This window comes from Crotalus tigris, unplaced genomic scaffold, assembly GCF_016545835.1.
Source record: "Crotalus tigris isolate CLP2741 ecotype Arizona unplaced genomic scaffold, ASM1654583v1 scf7180000020925.269527, whole genome shotgun sequence".
In the NCBI taxonomy this organism is placed as follows: domain Eukaryota; kingdom Metazoa; phylum Chordata; class Lepidosauria; order Squamata; family Viperidae; genus Crotalus; species Crotalus tigris.
Window position 1 is genome coordinate 92,020 of NW_024098258.1, and position 6,221 is coordinate 98,240.

The 6,221-nt window shown below is 38.0% G+C and overlaps 1 long non-coding RNA gene across 1 annotated transcript; it reads left to right on the plus strand.

Moving 5' to 3' along the window:
- Positions 1–2,804: 2,804 nt before the first annotated feature.
- On the plus strand, positions 2,805–5,960 carry LOC120319658. Its single transcript, XR_005559805.1, has 2 exons — positions 2,805–5,038; positions 5,536–5,960. It is a non-coding gene; the product is annotated as an uncharacterized LOC120319658 (long non-coding RNA).
- The last annotated feature ends 261 nt before the right edge of the window (positions 5,961–6,221 follow it).

Below are 6,221 nucleotides of genomic sequence, written 5' to 3' on the forward strand. Positions count from 1 at the left end.
ATGGTGGCTAGAAGCCAGGAGATCATGAGTTCCAGTCAAAGTGACTGGGTGACTTTGAACCAGCCCTTCTCTCTCAGCTGTAGGCAGCATCTCTGAAAATCTTGCCAAGAAAACAGCAAGGACTTCTCCAGGCAATCAACTCTGACTTGAAGGAGAAAACCCCCCACAGAAAATGAAAAATGGTTAAATCAAATAATGGTAAGGAACGGGTGCTGGAATTGGATATGTCTAGTTTAACAAAGAGAAGGATGAGGGGGGACATGATAGCAGTATTCCAATATCTCAGGGGCTGTCACAAAGAAGAGGGAGTCAAGCTATTTTCCAAAGCACCTGAAGGCAGGACAAGAAGCAACGGGTGGAAACTAATCAAGGAGAGAAGCAACCTAGAACTAAGGAGAAATTTCCTGACAGTTAGAACAATTATTCAGTGGAACAACCTGCCTTCTAAAGTTGTGAATGTTCCAACACTGGAAGTTTTAAAGAAGAAATTGGATAACCATTAATCAGAAATGGTATAGTGTTTCCTGCCTGAGCAGGGGGTTGGACTAGATCAGTGGTTCTTAAACTTTTTGAAAGAATCGCCCCCTTGAGCCAATGAGAAAGTTGTCATTGCCCCCCTCCCCCAACATAACCTCTTAATCACAACATAGGAAATAATTCTTCAATTTATCCAAACACTTTTTTATTTTCTTTAAAATTGTCATCAGGACATATCGATGCAAATAATTTATTTCCAGTCTTTTCCCCATATCTCAACTGTTTGAAAAATTTTGGTGCCACCCGTCACTTTATTCCCAAACTTCATGATACATGTATTTCATTATTATCTTATTTATTCAGGACACTTAAATGTAATGACCACTGAAAACAAAATTCAATTGCAAGAAAGTGAAATGCCCGAAAAGAAAAACAGTAACATTTAATGATTGAATTACAAGTGAAATTTAAGATGCAAAAAGAAATATAAAAAGGGTAGAGGCTGCTGCGCAATGCACATGAAGGTAAGCAATGCGTATTCACGTATGTATGGCGTTCTGTACTGAAGCTAACTGGAAGACCATTTGAAAACACAATTCAATCCACTAATAGTGAGCGATCTGATGTTTTTGTATGACAGATATGCAGCGATTCACTGTATGAAAAAGTCTCAAAAGTGTCCCCAAAACTTCTCACTCCATCGCCCCCATATCACCCACTTTTTGTTCCTTCGCCCCCACATCGCCCTTTTTTGTTCCATCGCCCCCCTGAAAAACGAAATCGCTCCCTGGGGGGCAATATCATCCAGGTTAAGAACCACTGGACTAGATGACCTCCAAGGTCCTTTCCAACTTTACTACTACTATTATTATTAAGATCCCAAGCTTTGAGCTCTGGATCTGGAGTTCTGTGCTTGTGTTATGTATTGGGGTTTGTTGTTGTTGTTATTGTTTCTTCTTAACATTGCCTTTTGATAACTGAGATGAGAAAAAAATCCAAATTCATAGTAAATGTATTTGGTCCTTACTTCACAATTCCCTGCTTCCTCCTCCTAATAAAATCACTGCTGGAAATTCTTTCCCTGGGCACGGTAATGTTCACAATCCATAATGAACAACGCTTCAGTATTCAATATGTTCATTGCAATGTGAAAGAGAAACACAAAAATGAACTAATAGTTTTATTCAAAGAGTAGGTCAGGCATGGGGTGAGAAGAGAAGCACTGAAGCTTCAATAGAAACATTTAGAGCAGTACCAGCCATTGCAGTTAGCTGTTATGTAAGCTCTGTTGAAACCAATAATATAACCATACTTTGCCTTGTCTTCTTTGCTTTCAGTAGAACTTTTTATTTCACTTTGACTGGAGCTAAAATGTCCCCATATTTCTTCTGGTGAAAAGAGAAATCTGTCAAGGACTTGCCATAGATTTGTTGAGGGGTGGGGGAGATAGAAGGAGAAGAGTATTATATAATTGAATTAGTGTTCGAATGAAACTATTCATTACCTTTAGCTCTAACTAGTGGTAAGACCCTATTCCAGGACTTGAGCATAGAAAGAAAACTTTCAGAATTTCCATTTCATTTCTTGCTTCATTAATTCCATTAACTTACAAATTGATGAATTCATAGAATTAAAAAGTCATTTGCTTTTTATATTTTGTGGAATCACTTTTACCAAGTCTCCAAACCTTTTAATCTGTACTCCTAAATTCCAGCTATAATTGTTTTCATCAACGACATAATTGAACTTGTATGTATAGCATATCAATAGGGTTTGGTTTTCAGGAGCCAGATACCACAGTACTTATTTGTCAACAGCAAAGGCAATCATTTCTCAAATGTTCTGTACATCATTTGGGTAAAAAGATCAGTGATTCAGATATAGTTTGAATAACCTGCTATAGGAGAAACATAAACAAGAAGAATGTATGATGATGTATCTAATGTTCCTGACATTCTTCTCCTTCTGCCCCTACAAACAGAGTTGGTTTATTTTGTTCTTGCTCATATCTCAGAAGGTGGTAGAATTCAAGGTCAACTTTCCTTCCGCAGGCCAAATAATAACAGAATCATTCATCCTGACAAAGCCACAATTTCTGAATACCTCTGATGGGTTTCCATCTTAAGAGGTCAGCTGAGTGCTGAAATGAATAGAAAAAGAATCAGAAATTCTTGACAAGGTCAAGGTTTCTGTCCCTTCACAATGCACATAGGAGACTAAATTTATAAATATTCTTCAAACACCTTTTTTTTGTTATAAAGTCTGAGTCTGACATTTAAATTCATTTTCAGGCTGGAATGAAGCACCCATTTGTGTCCTTTTCAGAACTGTGCCAACTGGCACCTCCTTGAGATGTACAACAAAATGACTTGACAGGAAAAGACAAGCTACGTTTTGAATTAGTTTTAACCATAGAAGGTGAGTTCTATATTGATTTTTATTCCTCAACTATATAACACCTGTGGGTTGTGCTGTACAGATGTCAATCATTATTACAATACATAATGAGTTTTTTTCATTTATCCATCTTTAGTATGCCTGAGAAGCTTCTAAAGGGCCCTAATATTAAACTAATTAAATATTTTCTGGCAAATTACTCAATATAGAAACATTTGACTTTCTTATATTATTATGCAAAGTCACAACTCTTGTTTACTTTATTTATTTATAGGACTTGTATGCCTCTCTCATATAATAAGTCTAGACAACTTATAAAGAATTGCACTTGCTTATTATACTTAAAAGTCCTGGTTGTGCCATGTATACTGCCACATACTACTGTGATTTTAACAAGTAACTCAAGCCTTGCTTTGTTTGTATTCTAGATTTTCTAAATCCATTCTTTGTGGTGAATGAAATAACACTTGCATAAGCAAACATAATGGTAAATGAAGATGGACACCCAAGTAGCACTAACTCTCAGTCATTGTTCTGTTTTTAGTGGCTTATGATAGTTAAAAAAGAATCTCATGTCCTACTAAAAGTGACAGGAAGATACCCCCATAATTGTTTTTATAGATTCTGTTTTCATGATGTCATCTCCACTCCACAACAGTGGTAACAATTTTCCAATCTACTGTTCCAATTTTGCCTTTTCTCCCAGTGTATGTCTTGTAGTACAAATGACTAATGATGTCTCCACAACGATGTTAGTGATGAAGCTCTTCCATGGGATTGGAGAACTGGTGGCTAAGAAGCCACTTCACGCCCTGTTCCTCTTGACAACTATGGAATGGTTGTATTTTGCCAACAAGTCTGATTACACTGAGCTGATCCGTGGCAGATACCTGGCAGGGAAACCTGAGTTCTTTACATTAGCACCTATCAGCCTGTCACTGCTTCATCATGCAGATTTCTCCACCCCACTGACATGTCAGCTGGGTTATTTTTTGACGCAGAATATTAATCTTCCCTGGATGACTGGTGGATTATATAGTAAGGAAGCAGTGTGAAGCCAGAGGTAAACATCTTCTGATCCATGGAGTGAGAATGAGTATATTATGTCTATTGAAGAAAGTGACCCTGAGCAGAATATACCAGCCCTTTATTAAAAAAAAAAGGCACATCTACGTTTTTGGAATAACACTGTTCATTTGTCAAAAAAAGTTGGCTGATAGGTCAGTGGGGTGTAGCAGGGAACATGATGAAGGAAGAGGTGGTCTCTCCAGAGGACCAGTGCACTGATGTTAAGAAATAGCCCAGGTGTAAAGTCATCAGTGCAGGGTATTCCATGCTTAAGACCAATCACTTGGGCTACTTAAAAATAGCCATAACCTTTATCCCAAACCTTTGCCCACACTTGTCTGTGCATATCTGACTCCACAATAAGGAGAATAATTACTGTTATTTTTCCACTAGACGTTGATGTTGGAAGAGAACCTATCAATAATATTAATGCCATACATGAGAGAAAATTGCCCCACATTAATACTGTGTGGACAGTAGCAATTGTTGGCCTTGTTTTGAAAAAGAGAAGGTTTGGAAATGAGGTCACAGCAAAATATGTCACCATGTTTTTGTGTCATTTCAGAGACTGTAGGGCAGGCATGTCAAACTGCCAGCCCACGGGCCAGATGCATCATGTCCACCCCATTGCTGGCAATGGGGGGAAAGTCGCAATATGTCATGTGATGTTGCTAGTTTGACATGCCTGCTGTAGGGAATAAACCTTTCTATGGCCATGAGAACATGCTCTTAGAAAAAGTAAGTTCAGATGTGGCAGAAAGTATTTCACCAAACAAAGGCACATTTTTCTGTAGAGTTGGCAATGTTTTCTGTCATAGGGTGGGAATGGTCAGAAGAAGCCAGTGTGTAGTAGAAACTAAGAAATATTGTGTCCACAATCTTTCCACCAAGCGTTACAAGAAGTGCCATCAGAAGAAAATGGAAATTGTTCTGCATTACTGTACTCCAAGGGTGACTTTTTCCCTTAGGAGTTCTCTTGCTGCCACTTTTTATGATTCTGTCTTCTACAGTATATTCCCCAGGCTGCTTTAGCTATAACAGAAGAAAAAATCCTGCCTGCCTGCCTAAATAGCTCTGGGAGATACAAAAAAAACAGGTAGGTATAGACATGAAAGGATGGAAGTCCTCTGCTTCAATTCCTTCCATTTATTTGTCCCATTTTGCGTACTTTTTCTCTGTTTGCGTTAAACTGCTCCTACCATGTAATTTTTTGCTGTCATTTTACTTTTTGATGGTATAAAACCTACCTCGATGGAAATATTCATCCACTGCATTTTATCTGAATGTTGAAATTATGATGATAGCCAGTTTGATTGTGATGCCCAAAGGCAGAATATAAATATTTTAAAGTTGACGATTGATTGCAGGCAAACTTCATCAGTCTGTAATTGTAAGGCTGTAAGAAAGTACTGGGGAAACAGAAAAGAATCAATCAGAAGCAAGAGGACCAAACAGCCTCCTTCATTTTTGCTCCCATTCTCTGCTTTCTGTTGTTTCCTGTGACTTGGAAGAAGAGGAGCAGTTGATACATGAGTTTGCAGTTAGGTAATGGACTAGTTGCTGATTGATTATTGTTATTTCCATACTTTCTAGGTGGAAAACATGCAGTACCATTAGCAAGCTATTTCAACTGTTGCAAAGTGCTGTATCTCATTTCTCCAATATTGGAAGGAGGATAAGCAAACAGGAAGGAATGGTCTGATAATTTGCTATGAGGATTCTTTGAAGTAGATGTGATGGAGGCCTGCAGCAAATTTGGTCCCGGGCCAGAGGGATGCCAACACTAGATTTTGATTCTGCCATGTGATTTGTGGATAGACAGCAGGCAGCTAACTAACTAGTCAGATATTTCTGTGAAAGTCCTATAAATATGGCAAAGTAACAGCTGAAACAATGGGAGTGAACCTAAAACATGCTGCATTCATCACTCAGACTGTAATCAGTTAGCCACTCAGCACAATGGGATATTCTTTAAACAGGAATCTTGTACATGATAATAAAACTACATCTGGTAAATAGTCTCAGTATGATTTCATTAGCATAACAATGAATCATATAAAAATTACAGATTAGAATTCTCAACTTCTCTTAAGGAGTCTCTTCCAAACCTTCACAAAAATATATATTGCGAACTGCAAACTTCTGGCTCATCTCCAAGGGAAAAAATCCAGCAACAGCTGGATCTCAGTTATTGTGAATAAGGACAAAGATGGGAAGTTTCAGTACTACCCACAATGGAGGAATAGTTGGTAAAGATGATGGAGCTTGCTGAGATAGCT